The sequence below is a fragment of the Lontra canadensis genome, unplaced genomic scaffold (assembly GCF_010015895.1).
Source record: "Lontra canadensis isolate GAN:19392208 unplaced genomic scaffold, GSC_riverotter_1.0 scaffold57, whole genome shotgun sequence".
In the NCBI taxonomy this organism is placed as follows: domain Eukaryota; kingdom Metazoa; phylum Chordata; class Mammalia; order Carnivora; family Mustelidae; genus Lontra; species Lontra canadensis.
This window is the reverse complement of record NW_022631051.1, coordinates 8,196,150-8,222,127: the sequence shown is the minus strand read 5'-3', so window position 1 is coordinate 8,222,127 and position 25,978 is coordinate 8,196,150. Positions and strand designations below refer to the sequence as shown.

General features: G+C 37.7%; 1 protein-coding gene across 7 annotated transcripts in view; it reads left to right on the top strand.

Moving 5' to 3' along the window:
• The window catches only part of SPIRE1 (spire type actin nucleation factor 1), a 183,287-nt gene that overhangs the window by 25,818 nt on the left and 131,491 nt on the right, over positions 1-25,978 (top strand). The gene's annotated exons all lie outside the window — the stretch shown is intronic.

Here is a 25,978-nt window from a genome sequence, read left to right as displayed (position 1 = left end):
AGGCAGCGGCTTAACCCACTGAGCCACCCAGGCGCCCCAGTTTTTTTCATAATCTTATCTGTCATAATAAATAAATCATTTAAATATGTTGAGCTCCTTTGGAGCTGCCTTGGTGTAGGAAAAAAAATAGGGGATTGGAAACAATATTTCAGTAAGATTAATAATGAATCAAATAGGGACGCCTGGGTGGCTTAGTTGGTTGATTGACTGCCTTCGGCTCAGGTCGTGATCCTGGAGTCCCGGGATCAAGTCCCAGATTGGGCTCCCTGTTTGGCAGGGAGTCTGCATCTCCCACTGACCTCTCTCTTTTCAGGCTCTCTCTCTCTCTCTCAAATAAATAAATAAAATCTTTAAAAAAATGAATCAAATAGTTTGTTATTTGTATAAACAGGTTTAGTACTTTTTCATAATTTAGTTCCAAATTCTGATTGTGAACTTTAGGGAATTTCCATGTGATTCCCTGTGTTACTTGCAGGAATTTCAAGGGTAGCACTGAAGTATAAGGGTAGCATCCATGAAGTGTGTATGTCTGGTGTTCTCTTCAGCAGCTGTTGATCATCTTTACATTAGGAGTCTTGGGTCTTTGTTAATAGCAATGCCTAAATAAAGGATTTAAGAAGTTATTTTTCTAATAGAATAGTATGTCTACATGTTGATGTAGATTTTAATAAATTTCAACTGTTATTCTAAATAAAATGTAAGCTTTCTAAAGGATATTGTATAATAAAGAAGCAAAAATGATTTGTTCTTTTTTGCATTCAGAAATTATACAGTTCATTTTTGCATTTTCAACTTTGGAAGTAAAGATCATTTTTTCCAGATGAGCTCTAAAAATAGGCAAGAATTTAATTTTTTTAAAAGTAGAACTTAAAATTTCTATATTGTGAGAATTTTTGATGTACTGTTTAATGTAATATAAAGGAGTGGGATTTGATTTGAGTCAGAAAATATAACTTCTTTCTATGGTTTCTGGTGTGCGTTTTTCTAGCTGTGTAATTTTGAGCAGTAATTTTTTTCTCCTGCTTTCCTAGAACTTTGGCTTTCTTATCTATAAGATGTTAATCCTAATTCCTATTGACCTCAGGGTTGTGAAACTTTAAAGAGCAAATATATGTGAAAATGTTCAAATCCTGAAGACACTGTTACATATTTTATATATATATAATATATGTATATATCAGGATGACTAAGTTTCATTATTCTGTCTTATGTTGTATTACCATAAAATCAGCATGGTTGTAGCATTTTGTTTAGTACTCACTTTGTATAAGAATATCACTCATTTTATCTCCCTAAAATCCTAGTTGGTAGCCCTTATTCTTTGACCATACCTTGGGTAACCAAAAAGAATTGGAATCTAAACAGAACTTCCTTTCAGGATTTTTAAAAATAACTATTTGATGAGGGAAAAAAATCACAAGAAAATTAAAAATTCAATCAAATTATTTAGTTAACAGCTCGGAGTATTTTCTAGGGGTAACAGTGGTTAGAGACTGGAATTATGGATGGTGATTTATCTTTTTTTTTTTTTTTAATGAGAACGTCTGTGTGTATTACTTTGTTAATTAAAATGATAAAAACTAGGGGCAGTAGAGGTTGTGGGAACTACTTTTTCAAGAAGTTTGGTGACCTAAGAGAAAGAGGAGACAGTTTATGTAGAAAGTTTTGTTTTTTAGGGAAGATGGTACATTTGGGGGGTGGGGCATGGCAGTGGTAAGGAAGCAAGAGAGAGTGAGGTTGGAGTTCAAGTTAGATTGTGGGGATCTGCTGAAGCCAGACGTAGGAGTACCCCAGGCTTGACTAGAGCAGTGGTTCTCCAAATATGGTAGGAGGGCTCTAGGGGGTTCCTGATACCCTTTCAAGGTCAGACAGTTTTTGAAGTAATACTAAGACATTATCTGCCCTTCTACTTTCATTCTCTTGAGGGTACAGTGGTGTTTTCCTTGGCTACATGACTGTGTACCTATGAATGTCATGCCAGACCTCAGAAGTAGATGTAAGATCTAGCTGGCTTTTATTAAGCATGACCTTCAGGAGTTTTACAAAAATGTAAAATAATATCACTCTTCTCATTATTTTTTATTTTTGAAAACAGAGGTTTCTTTCCCATAAAAATGTTACTTATATTAACATGTTTAATATTTTAAATGATTTAATTAAACTGATTTGATTTAAAAATTTCTCAGTTTTAATTTCTTTTTTTAAGATTTTACAGACAGAGATCACAAGTAGGCAGAGAGGCAGGCAGAGAGAGAGGGGGAAGCAGGCTCCCCGCTGAGCAGAAAGCCCAATCAGGGCTTGATCCCAGGACCCTGGGATCATGACCTGAGCCGAAAGCAGAGGTTTTAACCCTCAGTTTTAATTTCTAATACAGGAGATGTTGATAGAGTATGGTTCACATACACAAAAGCTCCTTGGACTCCTCAGTAATTTTTAGAGTGTCAGAGGGTCCTCAAACCACAGCCTGAGAGCTTGTTGGGCTGGGGTGTGATTAGCCTGGGTATTTCTGCCTGAGAAACAGAATTGAGGTCTGAGCACAGTAAACCCGCAGTCCTGAGGAAAACAATGGGAAGTTGAGGGAATCTTTGATAATAAGGATTTAAGCCAGTCTTTTCTGTCCGTAAGACCGCAGGGTCATTTCTGAGAGTGAAGTAATCCTGGATCAGAAAGGTGATTGCTAGAGCCTCTTTTGCCCTTCCATTGTTCTTCTGTTGAGAAAGGAGATGCTCATCAAGCTCTGGCATTAAATGCAGACCAAGAGAAGGACTGCTCACAAGCTGTAGATGACTAGAACTGTGAAGGGCCCCCGGAAAAGTGGAGGAACATGTTGCTTGCTCCTCATTGTGGTGATGGCCTGCACCCCGGGGGCTGGTGTGGTGGGTGTTTGTGCTTTGGCCAGATCCTGGTTCCACCCTTCTCCCTCACTTCTTGGCCTCAGGATTCCTCATCTGCAAGGTGGGTTGTTGTGATTGCAGAGAGTTTAGCATAAAGCCCGGCTAAATGAATATAGCTTATTATTCTTAGTTGAGAGGTGTATACTTTCCTGGGATGGATAAAGTCATTTTCTTAAGCAAGGCTCATGGACCACTAGGAGCCTCAGGGTGACTGCTAGGGAAAGCAAATCTCTTTCTGGGCCTTTAGGACCCTCATTGAGACATATAACTTTAATGGCTCAGTTGTGTATTTTAATATTTTTGTAGTACATAGAAATCATATTAGGAATTATTTTCTGGTTTTACCTTTAATTCTCTTTTTAAGACTTTTCTTGTATTCAGGAAAAACAAACAAATTTATGAGTTTAGAGAAAGCAAGGAGGCCATACACAGGCAATCAGTCAACTCTTATGTGATCTTATACCTCAAGATGGCTTAATGTTTCTAAAAGATCAAGTATTAAACCTCATTTCTCACTGGAAAAAATTTAAAAAAAAATTATTTTTAGAGAGAAAGAGCCGGTGCTCGCATGCACATGCACGAGTGGGGATGAGGGGCAGAGGGAAAGACTCCCCAAGCAGACCCCATGGTAAACACAGAGTCCCTTGCAGGGCTCAAAATCTTGACCCACGAGATCACCACCTGAGCTAAAACCAAGAGTCCCATCCATGCTCAACGGACTGAACTACCCAGGTGCCCCTGTTTGGAAAATTTTTTTAATGTACTCAATTATACTAGTATATTCCAGCATTTGAACTCATTAAGGGAAATCCTTCATTTAATTTGTTTTAAAGACATTGTGAATTTTTTAATTTTTTACTTTAGTAGACAATTTAATTTTTTTCTATATCTCTTTTGAATTTTTTGAAGGTGTAATTTACAGTAAAATTTACCTTTTTCAGTTACAGTTCTTCGAGTTTTCACAGATACTCATTTGTGTTAACTATCTCTGCAATCAAGTTCTGTCACTCCCCACGCTCCGCCAATGCCTCTTGGTGGTCCTCCTTCAGGCCCGTCTACTGCTGATCTGTATTTTGTCCTTTCATTTTGAGAAGGGCATGTTATTTAAACAGTGTATTACTCCTCCTTCTCCCTCTCTGGGAGTGCTCACAGGGCGGTCTGGTCATTTATAAACTCTTAAGACTGACCTATACCTGGGTGTACTTGCTTATCAAAGAGGCAGTTCTGGTCCATAGGTTGGGAGAGGTTTTACCTTCATTTTACAAGTTTTTCCTGATGCCATTATTTAAATAATTTTCTGGGTCATACTTTTATATATGAAGAAAACTGCCAAGCATTTAAAAGTACTATAACATAAAGGATTTGAATTTTTAAGTATTTTAATTTAGGCATTTTCATTGTTGTAAATTTTTAGCTTTCCAAATTTCATCATGTTGCAGTTTTCTATTAACCATCACTAATTATGAAGCAGTGAGGCCCTTTCTCTTCAGCCGGAAAGAAGGTTAAATGAATAACTAGAACAGTCCTGTTCCCTTGCTAGATTAGCTGTGTTTTAAGCAGCATAGGTTAAAGCATTATATAAAGTTAAATGAACTTTTGTTGATACTTTAATCTTGACAAAGCTAGTTTATAAAAATCATAACGTAGCAGAAAAATGTAATCTTTACTAAGGGAAACTTTAAAAGCTATGTGCTCACATCTTAAGTATAGAGTTCATATATACTGTACATAAATACTATGTTTCATTCCGACATGCATCTTTAAAAAATACTTTAGAGCTAACAGTACACTAAATACTGTTATAGACATTAATTTAATTCTCATAACAAACTTAGAAACAAATTCTAGAAAGAGAACTAAAGTATAGAGAGGTAACTTGCCCAAGGCCGTATAATCAGCATGTTGCAGAACCACTTCCCTCCACCCCTCATTTGTTTGTCCTTATCCAGCCATTGTGTATCTGCAGTGTAATACATCTGCATAATGCTAAAAATTAGTTTAGTGTCCCATTTGGGGCAGTGAACTGGCTGAGTGTCTCCTTGTTCTGTATATGTCTCTTACCTGTGACTACAGTTTGTGGCATTGTGTAGCCAGGGACTATGTTCCTGCTCAGTGTAAACTGGGCAAAGGAATGATTGCACCCCCTGAACTTTCAGCCCACCTCCCCCACCCCCATTGGTTAGATGAACATAGAGTTCTGTACTGTAGTAATTTGTGAAGTAGTCTGATTTTAACTTACTCAGAATGACTCAAGAGTTGTTATATATATTTGAACCTCCTGGGAAACCAGACCTAGAATTAGTCTGCTTTGTGGGGGAACCCAAAGATCTTGAGAACAAGCCAAGGAATACATCAGAGTTAGTGTCTTGGACTTACTCCATTCTGATTATATAGTTTTTGACACAGCAGGACTATATGAAATTTTTTTATGTTTCCTGAGAAGCCTAAAATAAACTACCAAAGGTAGTATGTGGGAGTTTGCTGCTTTAACACAGTATAACATTAAAAAATTCCCGTTTTGTGTTTAGCTAAATCAGCCCCCTGACCTTTGATTTCACCCTGGCTCATGCAGAGTCAGTGGCAGTTGGATGAGTAATAACCTCTTTTAATTGACATTTGATATCCATTAGTTGACTTCAAAAGGAACTCAGAAATGAACTTGAAGAAGTGTATACACTTGACTCTTGAACAACATGGGGATTAGTTGAAAATCTAGTGTGTAACTTTTGACTTCCCAAAAAGTAAACTGTTGTTAACTGCTGTTGACCAAAAGCCTTACCAATAACATAGTTAACAGATACTTTTATGGCATATGTATTATATGCCATATTACTATAATAATGTAAGTCACAGAAAATGTTTATTAAGAAAAGCATAAGAGAAAATACATTTATAGTATTGTACTGTATTTAACTGAAAAAAAAAATACAGTATAAGTGGCCCGTTATAGTTCAAACCCGTGTTATTCAAGAGCTAGCTATAATATTTTTATGAAAATATTTGCATTTGTGTGTAATTTTAGCTGTATAATGCACCTGTTTAAATAAGTGTGAATTAGTATTTGATACCATACTAATTAAACTTAACTTAAATCTTAAAACAAACAAAAAGACAATTACTGTCATATCTGTTCTTTCAGCAGAAGGCTTTCTCTGATTTTAAACCTTACTTTAAGGTTTTATAAATGGAATTGCATGACAAGAAGTTAAAATAATGATATATGTTCTATAAAAGGATTAGAAGAATAAGCTCCATTAACTGCTGGTAACCACAGCTTTTTCTCCTTGGTCAGCAGGCCAAAAGAAATGGGAAGGATGCTCACATTCTGTTTACTGTGCTTTTGGATTAAAAACCCCAAACATGCTTGAATTTACATGGCTTTTTGGTTGACTTTAACTTAAATGGTTTGGAAATTGGTTTATGTGTCCTCAGAGTAAATTGTGTCTACCTTTGATTTACTGCTTCTGAGTGTGAGTATTAGTAGAGCTTGGTAGTAAGTTCTTAATGGTGTGATAAATAGGTAATTTCACTTAGATTACATGTGTCATCAGAGAGAGACTGGCACGTTATATTAGTTACTTGTTACATTTAAAATACATTTCTCCCTCCCTCCTTGCTTCTCTCTTTCTCCCTGCCCTTTTCTCCGCTCGGACCTCTTTCCTCTCTCTCATAACATTTATTATCAAAATGTCTTTCTGTGTTGTAGTCATAGATATCTTAAGTACAGGGCACATGGTTTGACTATAGGATGCAAAATTTATACAAGTAGTGTTCCTTTGTGTAGTTTTTACTTTATTTGAAGACCAATAACATTTATATAGATATTTCTACTAAAGGCTTTCCGAATAGCCCAGATTATCTGGGAGTAAACATAGTATTCTTGAAGGAGCAGAAAGTTTACCCTGCAGGTATCTGAAGCACCTCTACGTACTTTGGTAGTAGCGTAGAGTGTTTTCTTTCCATCTTTCTTTCTTTCTCTGTCTTTCTTTCTTCCTTCCTTCCTTTCAAGATTTTATTTATTTATTTAACAGAGAGAGAGAGAGAGACCGTGAGAGCAGGCACACAGTCAAGGGGAGCGGGAGAAGGAAAAGCAGGCTTCCCGCAGAGCAGGGAGTCCGATACAGGGCTCAATCCCAGGACCCCGGCATCATGACCTGAGCCGAAGGCAGACGCTTAAGACTGAACCACCCAAGCAACCCAAGTAGAAAGTTTTCTTAATGATTCGCCTTATCAGGAAGCTATATCAATCTGCCTTAATTAAAAGTTTAAATATTTAATAAGACAGTATTTTTCAACACAGACACTACAGTGCTGAAGGATCGAGGATCAAGGTGGGAAGCAGCTAGATTATTTAATTGTCTTTTTCAAAGTACCTTTCATCTTTGTAGAAATGATATATATTGGAAAAATGAGAACATCACAGAAGGATACCAAGAAGAAAGTAACACTTTATATCCTACCATCTAATGGTAATGGCTGTTTATTCTTTTAGACATTTCTTCCTGTATTTACATAACAAAATTGACTTATTCTGTGAACATCATTGTGTGCTACTCTCAGAGATACATGTATCTTTGCATTAAAAATACTTGGCTTTAAGGTGTTAGCCAGACTGAGGGAAAGGGTTTAGTTATAGGCAGAGATATATGGATGGAACTTCCCAGGCGGAAGAAAATCACAGTGAGGACTCTTAGGAGATCAAACTGTTTTTTGAAACTAACAGAGCACTAGGATGTCTGAAGCATAGAGAATGTGAGACAGGGTTGTAGGAAATGTAGGGAAAACAAGGTGGTGCCAGGTCTTACAGGTCATATACATAGGTCCATTTTCTCTTCGAGAGAAGAAACATTTCTGTTTGAAATTTTCTTCTATTTCCTTTAAAAAAAATTTTTTTAAAAAGGTTTATATATTTTATTTATATGAGAGAGAGCGAGAATAAGAGAGAGAGAGACCGTGAACAGGGTGGAGGGGCAGAGCAGAGGGAGAAGCAGGCTCCCCACTGAGCAGGGAGCCCAATGCAGGACTCGGTCCCTTAACCTACTGAGCCACCCAGGCACCCATGAAATTTTCTTCTAATTCCTCAGGTCTTTCTTCTTTTGTTGTGCATTCTTTATTTGCTATTTGCTTATATTCTTCTTTGAGATAGTATTTATATATACATATTTCATCAGCTTTTTGCATCATTTCATTAAATTGTTATTGTAAGCTCATAAGTGCTGTTGAATGCATGGGTTTGGGAACAAATCTTACAGACACAATTAACCAGAAGCATGTTTAAGGTAAGCATAGAGCTCACCTGGTAGGGGCAGAAATGCACTGGTGACCTAAAGAGTAGCTTGCCTACTCATGGCTAGTAGTAGTCATGGAGACTAGTCAGTATGGTCTAGATAGAGGGCCTGGGGAATATGAGATGGATAGAGAGAGGCTGATTAAGAGAGTTTCTACTATTCACTGTGGTGTCTCTTGACATCATCCTTCAATTTGGTAGAAATTCTTACTGTATTTGGTAGATAGAGTTAAAAAAAAAACACATTATCAGGACAATTAGATAGTTTACTTGGTACTGTGATAATTCCCTAGTTTCTTTTGATAATGGTGCTTTCTTAATTTTTTTGTGACAGCTTTATGAAGGTATGATTCACAGAATATAAGTGAGCCACTTAAAGTGTGCAATTTATTGGTTTTTGGTATAGTCACAGAATTATGCAACCATCATCACATTTACTTTTAGAACATTTTTGTCACCTCTGAAAGAAATCCAGTACCTTTAGCTATCATCTGGCATTCCCCAGTACTCCTACTACCGTGCCAAACAATAACTAATTTTTTTTCTATCTCTGTAGATTTGCCTATTTTGGATATTACATATAAGTGAGTTATATAATATGTGGTGATTTGTGCCTGACTAACTTTAACTTAGCATGGTTATTTTCAGGGTTCATCTGTTAATAGCATGTATCAGTACTTCATTCCTTTTTACTGCTGAGTATTGAACTTTATGGATATGCCATATTTTGTGTACCCATTCATTAGTTGATGGACATTTGAGTCCCTTGCTTGTAAATTCTGCAAAGATGCTAGCTGGGATTCTGATAGGGATAGCATTGAATCTGTAGATGGCTTTGAGTAGTATTGCCTCTTAACAGTGCTAAGCCTTCCAATCCGTGAACACAGGATCTCTTTCTGTTTGTTTAGATGTTCTTTAATCTTTTTTCAGTGATGTTTTGTAGTTTTCAGAACATAAGTTTTGCACTTAAGTTATTAAATTTATTCATATTTTATTCTTTTGGTGCTATTATAGGTGTAATTTTTCTTTTAATTTCATTTTTGGATTGTTCATTGAAAGTATTTAGAAGTACAGTTGATTTTTGTATAATGATCTTGTATCTTACAAACTTTTTAATCTCATTCATTAATTTTAATAATTTGACCTAGGATTTGCTCTTCTTTTTCTTTTAAGATTTTGTCTATTTATTTATGTGTGAGAGAGAGAGAGACAGAGAGGCAGAGGAAGAATCAGGCTCCCCATGGACTAGGGAGCCCAATTTGGGACTCAATCCCAGCACCCTGGGATCATGACCTGAGCCAAAGGCAAACACTTAACTGACTGAGCCACCCAGGCGTCCCTGCCCTAAGATTTTCTATGTGCAAGATCATGTTATCTATGTCAGTCATGTTATCTGTGAATAGAGATAGCTTTATTTCTTTATTTCCAATTTGGATACCTTCCATTTCATCTTTTTGCTCTTTCTTTTTAAAAATAGTTTTGATGGAACTCAGAGTTGGCAGGTGTAATAATCCTCCAAGCTATTTAAATAACTTATTTCAAATCTGTTTTACAAGAGAATACCTAAATGTTTGAATGTTAAATCAGAGACTTTTGAGACACTGTTTACATAATTTATATTTTAAGTAGAAATGTAAATTTTGTGTGATTTGAAACAGATTTTAGTTTGACCTGTTATAACTGAATTTGGGACTGTTTTTTATTTCCCCTGAGGATCTTTTTATATGTAGAATATCAACTTTATTGCAAGAGTATGTCTAGAATATAAAGTTAAAAGTCATAGATGGCTTCAAACTAGGAATTGGTAACTGACTTCCATTGTTGAACTCTCATGTTTTTAGTCATAGAGGTTTTATCTGACAAGATTGCTTATTTTTCTTCAACAGAAAGTTCTTTGACAGTTTTATAGATTGTGTCATTGCATCTGTGGATAATTAATAAGCTCCTTGCTTTGTAATTTGAATTTATTTTCTGGGGGAAAATTCTCATGGATAAATAGAGATTTATATAAATGAAAAGAGTTGTGAAAAGGAGGAGGAATTACGGGAAAAAATGTAAAATCTTTGCTTAATCCAGACATCATCTGTCAAGCAGTTGCCATTTACTGACTCCAGGCTAGGTGTAGGGAAGCAGTGCTGTACTCAGGAACTTATATGTTGCTAGAGTACTGCCCTTATAAAATTTTTTTAAAAAATTGTTGGTTTGTTAGTAATCTTAGCAAAAGTAGCACATGGTGTTACATAACTGAAGAGGAGTTCAGAACCTGAGCTTGTTTGGTCAAGCTGTGCCCTTTTCTAGTTTTATTCTCTTCTCCCTATAGTTGAGTTCAAACACTTGCCCACTAGCTACATAGAGTAGCAAATAACACAGTTGTAACAGTCAAAAATATTTAAAAAGTTATCTCTCAAAGTATCTTGTAGTGGATCCATTTTATACGTTATAACAATTCCCTCAACCCTTGTAGCTACTTTGGAGCTCTCCTCTTATACCTACCCTCAAACAAAACAACCCCACCCCTCCCACTGTTCCTGGTGCCCATCCTGTCTGTCATCTTCGCTTCTCTCTGTCCTGTGTTTTTTCCATTTTAGCTGATACCTAGATCCTCCACTCTAAAAGAAAGTCCAGAATCATGGTGGGATTGTCCTTTTCTTTGCCCCATTCCTATCCTCCTTTCTTCTTCTTTCTTCTTCTTAGTGTCCATTCTGTATTGTGGACAACTTAGAAACTGGGCTGGCAAAAGTAAAATTCTCCATGGATATTGGATAAGGGAGAGAAGTTGGTACATGGGTGAGAGTAGATGGTTGCAAATAAGGTAATGTGTCTCTTTCCATTACATTTTATAAATAATTGAAATCATTAAAAAGACCATGCCATGCAGCTTCTCAATTTTGCACTGGTGAGTATGTTGATTATGTGAATGTGAGTCTCAGTTCTTTTTTTGCTGTGAGATGAGCTCCTTCCCTTTTCTCCTGTGGCTGCCCCCATCCTTCACTGTCCCTTCCAGAAAGGAAAGATAAGGGAAAATGATACCTTTCTGAGTATGACATAAAACAAAAGACTGTGGGCACTGCCTGTAATTTGGCATATGTTTTGGACACAAATATTCCCCCTTTACTCTAAAGGCAATAGTTCCTATTTCCGTAAATTTTTACTTATATAAATTGTGGCTTATTAAACTTGGGATTTATTTTTTCCTTCTGTATAATTAATAAGATTAGGTAATTAATACCAAAGTATTAATACAAAGGAGCAAGGCAACCATCATTTGCATGATTCCATATTTTTCTTACTATTTTCAAATAGACTCTTCTATAACTGCCCTGTAGCTTACACAGGAAAGAAATTGAGTAAATTAATTAAAAACAGATCAACAATCTGTATTTGTTACATGCGCTTGGGGTTTCATAGTATGGGCCAGGAGGTACGGCCTTGAATAAGGACTGCCAGGAAGTGTTAGAGGAGGCCACTGCTGTTCTTAACAGAGGCCATGATGACCAGACCTGACTTGACCTTGGGTAGGGAAGGGATGGGAGGAAAGCAGAATGCTTAGTGGGAAGGAGCTGGCAAAAGAATTGAAGGAGATTGTGAAACTTCCTTAAAATGTCTACTCAAAGAGCTAGTTACGTTTCTTGTTTTAAATTTATTTGTTCTGGAAGGGACACAGGCCCGTTTAAGAATGGGAGATGGAGAGAATTCTGTAACCCATGACAAGCTGTAAAAGGTTGCTAAGGAGATTCCTTTGAGAAGGAGCAGTATTTAAATGATCTGTTATTGAACCCTGACTTCTAAAGGCAGGAAATGAAAGGCAGAGGGTGCTTTATTTCACTTCTTTAACATTTTAGGAAACAAGTAAAGAAAGATTCTTTCCTTAAACACAGAAATCATTTGGTGTGGATAAAATTAATTTATGTGGTGGTAACATTTTGGCTGTAAATGAAGTACTGGACATTGAAAAAAGTGCATAAATCATTAAGTTACAGCTGATGAACTTTTACAGATAGTGATAATACTGTGTTTTAATGCCATTTAAGTATAATTTATTATTATGTCTTTGAAAAATGTCATCTTAAAAAATTCTAATTTCACATGAAGATCCAAGTTATGATTTCAAAGCATCACAGAGATTTTATTTAGTTTCTGCCTTTAGTTGCATGTTCTATCTTCTTCTGCCTTTAGTTGCATGTTCTATCTTCTTTCCCAGCCTCCTATTACTTTAACAAAAACCAAGGAAAGAAATTCTTTCATGGAGGAAGGAGCCATTCTGTTTAGAACCGTTTAGAGCAGCGCCACCCAATAGAAATACAGTGGAATATATGCAATTTATCTTTTTTTAAAAGATTTTTAAAAATTTATTTATTTATTTAGAGAGAATGAATGGGGGGAAGGGACAGAGGCAAAAGCAGAGGGAGAAGAAGAAACTGGCTCCTTACTGAGTGGAGAGCCTGATGCAGGGCTCGATCAGAGGACCCTTGGATCTTGACCTAAGCCAAAGGCAGCCACTTAATTGACTGAGCCACCCAGGCGCCCTGGAATATATGCAATTTAAGTGTTTCTAATAGCCACATTAAAAAGGAAAAGGAAACAGGTGAAATTAATTTTCATAATTTATTTTATCTAACCCAGTATATCTAAAACATTATGTCAACATGTGATCAGTATGAAAATTATTAATGAATTGTTTTATATATTTTTTCTATACTGAAGTCTTTCAAATCTGGTGTGTATTTCACTTCACTTCTCAGTTTGGGCTAGTCATGCTTTAAGTACTTCTAGTCACACTTGGTTAAAAAGAATAGAGAGAAGAAGGAATAAAAATAATTAAGAAATGGGGGATAGGTGAGCCTGGTGGTGGGTATTAAGGAGGGTACCTATTGCATGGAGCACAGGGTGTGGTACATAAACAGTGAATCTTGGAACACTGAAAAATTAAATTAAATTTAAAAAATATTTGAGAAGTGAGAAACTTGATGGGATCAGAAAAGTTTTAGTCCTGAATTATCTTAAAAACAAAACAAAAACCTGTGAGGCTTCGTGGGGAGTAAGGAACAGCATGGTGGGGGCTTGCCTAACAGTAAAGAGTAGATGCATATCATCAGGTATACTGCATAGATTCTAGGTAGGCAAGGGGCAGAGAGATTTATGATTATAATCATAAATTCAGAATTTAACCTGTTCAAGAAGGAGAAATTGAAATGTAAGGGTGAGTGGTGAGGGAGACTAGAAAGAACATAGGATCTAATGGATTGTAGATTCTGGTGGGATTGAATGATTATTAGAGTCAGATACTAGAAGGAGTGAGCTAGAAAGTTAAGGGAGATTGTCAAAGAGAGAGGGACCTTTTGAGATTAAAGTGATGGAAAGTTGCAGTTATTGGTAACTGGGGGTCTGGGGTCTCAGAGAATGCCTGAGGACTGCCAGAGGAAACATTACAGGAGAGGAGTTCATGGAAGTGAGAGGCTGGGGTGTTGGGAGGGTCATTTAGCATCACCAAAAATTAAGAGGGGAGACTGACAGGAAACCAGCAGCTAAAATTATTGAGCTAAGATGGGATAACTGGGGCTTTATAGATGGCAGCAACAAGGAGGGAGAGTAGGTATATGTATATGGTCTGGTGATGTAAGAGGCAAAGCCAGAGAACTTTGAGGAGGAAGGGAGAGAGAGAATGTGTAAGCATCAGGACATCCCCAATTTTCGTTACAGTGATATGAGGATTATCACAGAACAGCCAGAACCAACATTGCCATCTGGGGAGATTCATATTTGGGTTAGAGCAAGAAGGTGACGGGGATAATTCAGAGAAGATGAAGACAGAGTACTGTTGGTTCTGGAGGGCACAGTGGAAGGGATTTAGGAGTTGGGGAGGGGTGGACCACAGGCCTAAAAGAGAGGAATGCAGAGTTGGGGAGACGGTCCATTATAATGTAAAACAAGTTATAAAACAGGAGGTACTGAGTGATCCAATATTTATAAAAAAATATGTAAAGGACAAATATAGTAAACTGTTAGCAGTGATTGCCTCTGGGATATGTTCTTCTACAGTACCTGTATTTTCTAAGACTTACAATGAGTATGTTTTGCTTTTGTAATAAGAAAAAAATAAAAGAGACATCATGGGCATATTTGTGTGGGGGAGGGTTCTCTGAGGTGAACAACTCTAAAACTGGAAACACAATTTTGCTTTGTTACTAGTCACGAGTAATTCAGTAGCACTCTGCTCCATTCCTGGGTCCAGACCGAAGTCCTGTCCCATGACCGAGCTAGATGAGGGCTGCGGGAGTCAGAGCCATTCTCCTTGCCTTAGGGGCCTGGCCATAATTCAAGAAGGATAGTTAGCTGATTCCCATAAAATTTAGTCTTTTTAGGGATCTCACTTTTCAGCCAGGATAGAAAAGGGAAATCAGGTTGATCCAGGAAACATCAATTAAGGGAACTTAGAAGAAATGTGGGCTGTCAGGGAAAGTTAGCAGTTAACAGCCATTCTGAAAAGATGAACTGGTATTGCTTTTAAAGCCTTTCCATGAATATTGTTGAATTAGCACAATCCATTTTCAAGAAACAGGACCTTGTGATTGTCACAAGTTACTCAGGCAATTAGAAACTAGGAAATTTATTCTTGTGTAAGCTACTTCGTGAGTCACAGTTCAAGTGTGGTAGCGGAGCTGTCAGATCCAGTGTTGTCCCTGTAGCAGATGACTGCTGAGATAATTGAAATATTTTCTGAAATCTGTTTACCTTGAGCTAAGTAAAAAGCACGTTGCGTGTCCTAACAGAATTATCTTCTATTCCATTGTTCAGCAGGTGTGAGGGTAAGTCAGCTTTTTAATTATGTGTATAGTACTAATAAAAGGGAACATTACATTGTTAATTATAAAAATCAGGTAATTAAAGAGAAAAAATAAGTTAATGGTTTTCGTAAGGCAAGCAACCCTGGAAACAAGCTAGACCAGGAGAGTAGCCTTGAGCTAGGCAGGTACATAAATGCCCCTTTTCTTCCCCCTCACCCTTCCATAAACATAAAATTTCCCATCTTAACCAGTTTCAAGTATACAGCTCACTAGTGTTAAGTATATCCATGTTGTTTCACAACAGATTTCTGGAATCTTTTCAGCTTGCAAAACTGAAAGTCTCTTCCTGTTAAACAACTCCCCACTCCTCCTCCTGACCCAGCCCCTGGCATCCACCATTCTGTTTTCTGTCTCTGTGAATTTTACTACTCATCTGGAGCTGCTCATCTTCCTTTGAGCATGACTGTGTCTCAGAAACATTTAAAAAATTTATCTTCCATTTTTTAGAATGTATTTGTGGAATGATGGTCTCAAAGTGTAAAGTCATAGTACCACATGACTGAGAAGTTATCCTTCACTGACTATTTACTAAGAATGAATGGATAGGAGAGCAGGGCAGAGAAGGGAGTGTCTCAACTCAACAGAAATAGTTTTGCGTCTAGTATGTAAAATTCTAGAGAGAATAATAAAAATAAAAATTTAACATCGAGCATTTGGGATCATTGCTTGGAAAAGATTTCCTTGCCAAAAGGGCCAAGCAAAGCCTTTTAGGGATGTGTATCAGAGTTATGAAACAGAATGAAACTAAATGTCTAATCTGTTTTTCACTGCTATTTCCTTTCTAACTAGAGAAAGGAAGGGATTTTTATCTCTGATGTTGCTATCTGTGTGTCAGGATATTTTCAATTGCGAGTAGCAAAAAGCTCAACCTTTCATGTTTATATGTATTTGTATGTGTGTGTGTTTATAGAAACATATTAAAACACATTGGGAAAGAGCCTGGAAGCAATAGGGAAACCCCTGTAACAACACCAAGCACACCTCGCCATCCAGATCTTGGTTTCTGAATAGCCTTCCCCACTAAAAATAGCCAACTTTCCTTAGAGAAATGGCTGATTCCAGGGCTGGAACAGGAAGTACAAGATGAGCAGAGGACACCTTGGTAGACCAGGAACAAAGATGTACACAGAGCATTGTGAGGGAGTGTGTCCATACAGTGGGATACAATTTGCCAATAAAAAGGAACAAAGTACTTACACATGCCACAACATGGATGAACCTCAAAAACATGCCATGTGAACAAGATCCACACCCAAAAGACTGCATCTTATGTGACTTCCTTTATGTGAAATGTCCAGAAAAGGAAATCTATAGAAACAGAAAATACATGATTGGTTTCTTGGAGCTGGGAGTTGGAAGGGGAATGACGGCAAAGGGGCACAAAGTTTGTTTCAAATTGGCATTTGAAAATTTGGTTGTGGTGATGGTTGTGCAATTCTATAAATTTACATAAAAAATCACTGAACTGTATACTTTAGGTGAATCTTATGGTAAAGAAATTATACCTTTGTAAGGCAGGTTAAAAAAGTTTGGGATTTGTCACAAGGACTCAGGAGTTAGCTTGAAGAAGCTACCACTGGCCAAATCTGGGAATATTTGAGTGTAAGAATAAATACTGACAATGGCATGTTATAGTATAAAATAATCCATGAGGTTTTGACATATAAATAAATACATTAAAAAATAAATGGCAGAGAAGGGAAAGTTCTTTATACTAGATTGCTAACTTATTAGTAGAAGAAACAGTAGATAAAACATCATCATTTTCTAAACATCATAGTAATATTTGGCTTAGGCACGATTCATCAGTGGTTATTAAAACTAGTCAATGAAAATTTGATGAGGACTATGACGTTGACATAGTTTCAGAGGAGCTCTGTATCAGTTACATATTGATTTCAAATGGAGAAATGTATAATACACTGAAGTAATCTGGCAGAACCTCCTTAACTGACTGTATTCATTTTCTATCGCTGTGCAACAGTGTCGAGAGAATTATTACCATGAATTTAGTCATTTACTTTATTTTTATTTTTTAAAGATTTATTTATCTTGGAGGGAGGGAAAGGGAGTGTGTGTGTGCATGTGCAAGGGGGGAGGGACAGAAGGAGAGGGAAAGAGAGGATCTTAGGCAGGCTTCATACCCAGCAAGGAGCCCAGCGTGGGACTTGATCTTAGGACTCTGAGATCATGACCTGAGCCAAAATCAAGAGTTGGGTGTTTAACCGGTGAAGCCATGCCAGGGTCCCTAAATTTAGCCATTTAAAACAATCACACATTTATTATATCACAGTTTCTGTGAGTCAGAAATTTGGGCATGGCTTTGCTGGGTCCTCTGCTCAGGGCCTAGTAAGACTTTTAATTCATGTGTCAGCCAAGGCTGAGTTACCTGGAGGCTCCAGTTGCAGAAGGCCCACTTCCTGCATATGTGCTTGTTGGCCGCATTTAGGTCCTTGTGGTTACAGGGCTGACATCCTGATTTTCTTGCTGGCCATTGGCTGGAGGATGCCCTCAATGGGCAGTTGCCTGCAGTTCCTCGCAGTGTGAATTCCCCGACTTGGCCACTGGCTTCCTCATCGCCAGCAAGGGAGAGCGGGCTTCAGCAGGGTGGAAGCTGTATCTTAGGTAACATAATCATGTACTTGTAAAACACCCTGTCACCTTTGCTGTATTCTGGTGGTTAGAAGCAAGTCACAGGTTCTGCCCACACTCAAGAGGTGGGGGAGTCACACAGGGTATGAACACCAGGAGGTGGGGATCTCGGGGGCACCTCAGAGTCTGTCTGCTCTGGTGACCAAAGTTAGCATCGCTAGGATACACAGACCAACATCATGTGCCTTTTGTTGCATTGGGTGGGACACAGTATCACTTCTGAGGTATTCCTGCCAAGTATGTAGAACCTAGGTACACACAAGGCCAACCAAAAATGTGGCCTGGACTCTTCAAAAGTGTCATTGTCATGGAAGACAAAGGCTGAAGAACTTTCTAGATTAAAGAAGACTAAAGAGACATGACAACAGGTGCAAACAGATGACCCTGGGTTAGAAAAAATTGCTACAAAGGACATATTTTGAGGATAGTTGGTGAAATTTGAGTGTACACTGTGGATTAGATAGTATCAATGTTAAATTTTCTGATTTTGATTACTGTGGTCATCTAAGACATGTCTTTATTTTTAGAAAACAAATACTGTAATATTTAGAGAAGAGATGGGTATGATGTATAATTTAGTCTTTATGATGTATAATTTAGTCTCAAGTAGTATTAAAAAATAATATGTATGTTTACATGTGTGTGAGAGAGTGAGAACATAAGGAAATGGGGCAGAATGTTAACCATACATGACATCTTAGGACTATTTTTGAGAGTTTTCTGTAAGTTTAAAATTATCTTGAAATGAAAAGTTCCAAAAAACTTAAACTATCTATCTTCAATTTCAAGGATGTGTATTGGCTCAAAACTAGAAGTCCAAGGGGTGGGGTTCAAGGATGGGCTTTATATAGCAGCTCAGCAATCTAATACCTAGTTTCTGTCTGTCTTTCTGCTCAACAGCCCACAGTATTAGAGTCATCTGAAAGCTGGTTCTTCCTGAGGTCGTAGATGCTTGCCCATAAGGATCTGGGCTGCGTGGTTTCTCATTGGGTCCATAAGTCCCCTTGCTATTTAAGTCAGTTTAAGCTTTTTGGACGTTTTCATTTTGACATAATTTTAAACATATAGTAAATTCTCAAGAACAGTTTAATAAAGTCCTATATATCCTTGATCCACATTTCTTTTTTAAACATTTATTTGAGAGAGAGAGAGAGAAAGCACGCACAGGGGAAGGAACAGAGGAAGAGAAAGAAAGAATCTCCACAGACTCCTCACTGAGCACTGAGCCAGATACAGGGCTTGATTTCATGACCTGAGTTGCAACCAAGAGTCTGACGCTCAACTGAATGAGCCACCCAGGTGCCCCAACCTAGATTTATCCATTCAGGGAGACCATCACTCTCAGAAGTCTTCAAGCAAATCTTTGTCTCCAGTTGACTCAAATATTGTGACCTCCCTATTCTGGACCAATACCTGATAGTGGCTATGGGATTATAATGTGTATTATTCCAATTGAGTGTGGTTGTGTAAAATGTATTACATGTGCATATCTTTTTCACTTAATTCATTATGAATATTTTGTCTGACACTAAATATTTGGTAATGTGTAATTATATGGCTTTAAGTTGTAAAATTTACCAGTCCTATGGAGTAGAAGATTAGGATTCCAGTTCTTTTATATTATGAGTACTGCTTGGATAAACAAAGCTAATCTTATATTAGGAATCTGTCATAAGGAAATTAATTTAGAGATGTCGAATAGCTAGATCAAAGGGTATACACATTTTTTAAAACTTGACATATTTCCGAATTGTCTACCCAAAAGATTGTGCCAATTTAGGATCTTACCAATGATGACAATTTATGTTCAGTTTCCTGAACATTCAGTGATATTGAACATCAACATTTAAAAATACTTTTCCAGGGGCACTTGGGTGGCTCAGTCAGTTAGGCATCTAACTCTTGATTTCGGCTTGGTTCATGGTCTCAGAGCCCGGTTCGGGTTCTATGCTCAGAGTGGAATCTGCTTGAGATTCTCTACCCCTCCCGTCCTTTGCTTGCACTCTTGTTCTCTCTCTCTCTCTCTCTGAAATAAATGATCTTTTAAAAAAAAAAAAAAGTATTTTTCCAAGTGGATAGACAAAAGATGACATCTCATTTAAAAATAAGCCCTAATCTGTTAGTGCAATTGAAACTTTTAATGACAACAAAAACCATATTTTTGGTTATATGTATTGTTTTGGTGAGTTGTATATTCATGTCCTTTTCTTGTTTTTCTTTGTGATATTCATCTTCTTATTGGTTAAGAGCCCATTATTTAGTATGTCTTATCTCTTTGTTACGTTGAATTTGTCAGCAATGTTTGTAATCAGTTCCTTGGCCTTTTTACATTATGTATTGTACTTTTGATTCTATAGAATTTTAAAAATGGATTCTTCTTTGTTCTAAAACATGAGAGAGAGCTTTCCCATGCTATTGGCAGATAAATTTTCACATATTTTCCAGTACTTTAAAAAATAGATATATTTAAGTGTTTACATGAAAATTTGGGGAAGGTTCAATGTGAAGGATATTATTTTTTTTTTTTTTGAAGACATTACCTAATGATTTTTCTACTTTTCTTCACTGATTGGAAATAGAAGGTTTATCTACTATATCTTTATACATACTAAGGTTAATTTATGGGCTTATTTTTGTTATTGCCCTGTTGATCATAAAGGACTAACCTTACTTTAGTGGCATCTATTTACATATAAATTACGATAATTTAAAACAATATATTTTTCACTTAAACAGATTTTATTGATAACATATAATAACGGCATTTAAAAAGCTTATACTATTTAAACTTGTTAAATTGCTCATTTGGCTTGATGAAGTTTCATTGTTATTTAAGGGAAAAAACCCCACATGAATGGTAATTTTTTTTGTTTTGTTTTGTTTTTGAGAGATACTGAGTGGAGTGGTGAGAGGAAGAATCTTAAACAGGCTCCACACTCAGTGAGGAGCCTGACATGGGGTTCTATCTCACTACCCTGAGATTGTGAACTGAGTCAAAATCAAGAGTTGGACACTTAACTGACTATGCCATCTTAGGTGCCCCAGTAGTAATTTATGTTAAAGATATTGGAACAAATACAGCCTGGGAGCAAGTGGTGAAAGAAGTGTACTTTTCCCCTCTGTATGGTCATTAAAATGTAATTTGCATTTTATATGCTCTCTAAAGTATATCTTAGCAGAATTCACATTACTGCTTTTAATAAAGAACCAAAAATTTGGGGTATTCTAGGAGGAATTATTTCTTCTGACATAATTTGCAAGACATTTTAGGTTTGAGATATCTTATAAACATTGTTCAATTCTTATTTTTTAAAGATTTATTTATTTTAATTGGCGGGGTGAAGGGATGGAGGAGAGGAAGAGAGAGTCTCAAGCAGACTCTGTGCTGAGTGTGGAGCCTGATTTGGGGCTTGATCCCACGACCCTGAGATCACCATCTGAGCCGAAACCAGATCGTGGTTTGGTTTCTGCCACCCAGATGCTCCCCCTCAATTCTAATAAAAAAATTAATGTATTTATTTAGGGAGACATAATTATACCAAGTGAATATAAGAAAAAAGTGTTGGGGTGCCTGGGTGGCTCAGTTGGTTCAGCTTCTGCCTTCAGTTCAGGTCATGATCCCAGAGTCCCAGGATCAAGTCCTGTATCAGGCTCCCTACTCAGCCAGGAGTCTGCTTCTTCCTCTGGCCCTCCCTCCTCTCATGCTCTCTCTCACTCTCTCTCTCTCAAATAAATAAAATCTAAAAAAAGAAAAATGTTAGGAGCAAATGATATAGATAATACTTCGTTTTCTTATTTTATACCGTATATTTCACAGTTTCTAAATGTCAAAGATAATATACCCTTTAGTTTGGTGACTCAAGCTAATCTCTTGGGTAAAAATCCAAAGTATGTGAAATCTCTGCTGCCTCTGCACATGCACCGCTGGCCAGCATAGCCCCGGCTAGCTCCTCACCCACATCTTCCCTCAAGCGTTGTTCAGATCTACCCAGATATGAGTGAATGGTACTGAGCTGGGGGCGGAGAAGGGGCCTACACATCGAGCTATGCAGTCATGTGGGCATCTATGCCATTTGAGTCCACTCTTCTCTTCCTCCAGCCTGCATATTTAATTATGCCCTCTGGAAAGTAGAGCAAGGAAATTTAGCAGCTGTTTCAGTCAGGTGGGCAGATCTAAAAAAAAAAAAAATAGTGGAGACCGTATCTACTCTGCTTTTTGTATACCTTTCGTGCAAGAGAAGTTAGGTGTTGAGGTCGTTACTATTTAATTTTCAGGAAATTATTACTATGCATAGTTTCCTTTTCTTTTTCCAGACACTCCTTTGGCAGTTGAACAATTTGGGAGGCCCTGGGATGAAACCATTCATTTGGCAAATGTTCAGAAGTGCCAGGCACAGAGATGCGGAGATAACAATAGAGTTTCCCCTTAGTTTTTGGCATCAGTTCAGCCTAGGAAAGCTGTTCTGGCTCCTACCTGTTTGTGTGAGTCTTCAAGGTCTTTCCACAGGGTTACAGCCCTACCCAGTCACTGCTCTCCCACCACAGACTCTTTGTGTCTCTGGGTGTTAACTGGCTCAGTGGGATTTCCAGCCCATAGGCTTTAGCCCTCTTTCATGCTTGCTCCAGACACAGGCCCAGACAGGGGCCTGGCTGCAGTGGGTGGGCTTTCAACTTGGGAGCTGTCAATAAGCCAGGTGGTTGAGAGTAACTGTGTGTGTGAGAGACAGACACATTAGAGCAGAGCTGCAAAACTGAAATGGTGTACAGAGGTTTTGAGGTAAGAGGTGAAGAAAATGGTATATTTTGGTTATGTAAAGAAGCAAAGGAAGAAAGGCAGGAAGGCATTTGTTAAGATCTGTTACTGGCTAGAATAAAGGAATGGAGTGGTGAGGATGGGAGCAGGCTTTTGAGTGGGTTGCTCATTCTTACAGGTGGAGGGGAAACATGAAGAGGGTTAACCGTGCCGTGCACTGTTGCAGCTGTGGTACTGGGGGCTCATAGCTACACTCATCTTCTTAAGGAACATGTAGTGAATTGTTGTAAAGAAGATGACAAAAGTCATGTCTCCCAACTATATATTCTGTGAGTTATCTGACACAATCATTTTAGTTATTAAGATTAGCCATGTGGGAGCTAAACAGTGTTTTGAAAATAGGTCCAGTGCCACAGTCATTACAAAATATGGATTTTACATGAGCCATGATTTCTCTTTCTCATGAAATTTCACAGTCAATGTCCAACATCGGTAATAACACAAATGATAGTTGCTTATGTGATTTACACTGACTGGATTAACTTTGTAGGGAAAATGCTTTTTCCTAAGTTTCTATCTAATAAAGGTTTAAATAGCCAGAGTGGCCAGGTTGGTATTTTATATTTAATTGATCCCACTGTATTTAAGAGAAAATTGGAAGTAGTATGATGAAAAAGAAAAATACAATGTCTGAAATGAAAAGGTCAAAAATAAGTATAGGAAGTTAAACCAGCTGTTTCAAGGGTTGGTGGTGAATTTTTAAGGAGAATGCAGATTCTTTCTTTCCTGATTTTTATTTTGCCCTTCATGTATGTTTTCATTCTCTACAAGATTGCTAATGTGGGACTTCCTCTTTTCCAGCTATTTGGCTTTCCTTGAAAGCTCCCCTTTTATATACAGCCCAACTCAACTGTGCGTCTGCCCTTGACAACCCAGAGTACTAAAGAATGGGAAAGGACGATCTGATAATACATCAAGGCAGGTCATTGTGTAGTTCCAGCAACTGGTTCCTTGTAGAGCAAGTTTAGTACATCAGCCCTGCACTGTGAGCCCAGTTTTGTATAATTGGTGTAGTGTCTCTTCCAACCCACTCCACAACCCTCCCCACTTTTTTTTCTTGTGGCAAATAGGTCAAGGTGATGTGGGATAAATGTGACTCACTGGAATATATAATGCAGGTATTAATGAGCAGGTTCTAGGACCTGAAGTGGTACTCTTGTTACACATTTCTGACATTTCCTTGCAAGCCTCTGTCCTCAGTACTTCACAGGAGTTTCTCACATCTCTATTAGCATTTCCCTGTTTGCCTGTGTGTTGACTCCTCTTGAGTGTGAGCCTTTTCAGAGCAAGGACTGTGTCTTATCTTTGCAACCATATTTTGGTACCTGGTACAAAGCAGGCACTCAATAAAGGTTAGTCAGATAATTGATTAAAAAACAGAGACAGAACTCTAGATTTAAACCATTTGCCAGACCCTGTGATGAATGAGTCACATATATAGTTTTTTGTGTTTTTTTTTAAAATAGCACTTGGCATTTTAGAAAAGGTTCTTATCAACTTTGGATTATTTATACTAACTTTTACAATAAGGAGGTGAAGTTAGGTAATCAGATAAACAAAAAAAGGAGAAGGAAAATCCCCTGCAAACCCCAGCAGTAATAGCTGTTCACATTTTGCAGTCTTACTGGATGTGTGTTTTTCTTTTTTTTTAAAGATTTTATTTATTTATTTGACAGATCACAAGTAGGCAGAGAGGCAGGCAGAGAGAGAGAGGAGGAAGCAGGCTCCCTGCTGAGCAGAGAGCCCGATGCGGGGCTCGATCCCAAGTCCCTGGGATCATGACCTGAGCCGAAGGCAGAGGCTTTAACCCACTGAGCCACCCAGGCGTCCCCTGGATGTGTGTTTTTCATAAGAGGTATATTACATGTGAACATACTGGCTTGTAACGTAATTTTTAATTTTTAATTATTTTTTAATTTTTAGTCATTTTTAAAAGATTTTATTTATTTGACACAAAGAGAGAGCACAAATAGGCAAAGTGGCAGGCAGAGGGAGAGGTAGACTCCCCGCTGAGCAGAGAACTTAATGCGGGGCTCATCCCAAGACCCTGGGATCATAACCTGAGCCAAAGGCAGACACTTAAACGACTGAGCCATCCAGGTGCCCCGTAACCTAATTAAAAAAAATATTATTGAAGTATAATTGACATATAGTTTATGTTAGTTATGGGTGTACTACATACCAATTTGACCATTCTGTACATTCATTACTCAATGCTCACCATGATAAGTATAGTCACCATACAATGTTATTACAATATTATTGACTGTATTCCTTAATCTTTTTCATCTCTGTGACTTGCTTATTTTATAACTGAAAGTTTGTACTTCTTAATCCCCTTTATCTATTTCACCCATTCCCCAACCAATTTCCCTTCCATCAACCACCAGTTCTCTTTATTTAAGAGTCTGTTTTTTTCTTTTGTCTTTTTCTTCATTTGTTTGTTTTTTAGATTTCACAGGTAAGTAAAATCATATGGCATTTGTCTTACTCTGATTTATTTCTCTCAGTGTAATAGCCTCTGGGCCCATCCATGTTATCTTCTTTTTTATGGCTGAGTAATACTCCTTTGGGTATATATGCCATATCTTCTTTGTTTTCTATATAATTTTTTATTTTTTATTAACATACAATGTATTATTAGCCCCAGGGATACAGGTCTGTGAATTGCCAGGTTTACACACTTCACAGCACTCACCATAGCACATACCCTCCCCAGTGTCCATAACCCTACCACCCTCTCCCTCCCCCCCTCCCCCTGGCAACCCTCAGTTTGTTTTTTGAGATTGAATCTATTATGGTTTGTTTCCCTCCCGATCCCATCTTGTTTCATTTATTCTTTTCCTACCCCCCAAGTCCCCCATGTTGCATCTTCACTCCCTCATATCAGGGAGATCATATCATAGTTGTCTTTCTCCCATTGATTTATTTCACTAAGCATAATACCCTCTAGTTCTATCCACGACGTCGCAAATGGCAAGATTTCATTTCTTTTGATGGCTGCATAGTATTCCAGTGTGTGTGTGTGTGTGTGTGTATACATACCACATCTTCTTTATCCATTTATCTGTTGATGGACATCTAGGTCCTTTCCATAGTTTGGCTATTGTGGACGTTGCTGCTATAAACATTCGGGTACATGTGCCCCTTCGGATCACTACGTTTGTATCTTTAGGGTAAATACCCAGTAGTGCAATTGCTGGGTCGTAGGGTAACTCTATTTTCAACTTTTTGAGGAACCTCCATGCTGTTTTCCAGAGTGGCTGCACCAGCTTGCATTCCCACCAACAGTGTAGGAGGGTTCCCCTTTCTCCACATCCTTGCCAGCATCTGTCATTTCCTGACTTGTTAATTTTAGCCATTCTGACTGGTGTGAGGTGGTATCTCATTGTGGTTTTGATTTGTATTTCCCTGATGCCGAGTGATGTGGAGAACTTGTTCATGTGTCTGTTGGCCATCTGGATGTCTTCTTTGCAGAAATGTCTGT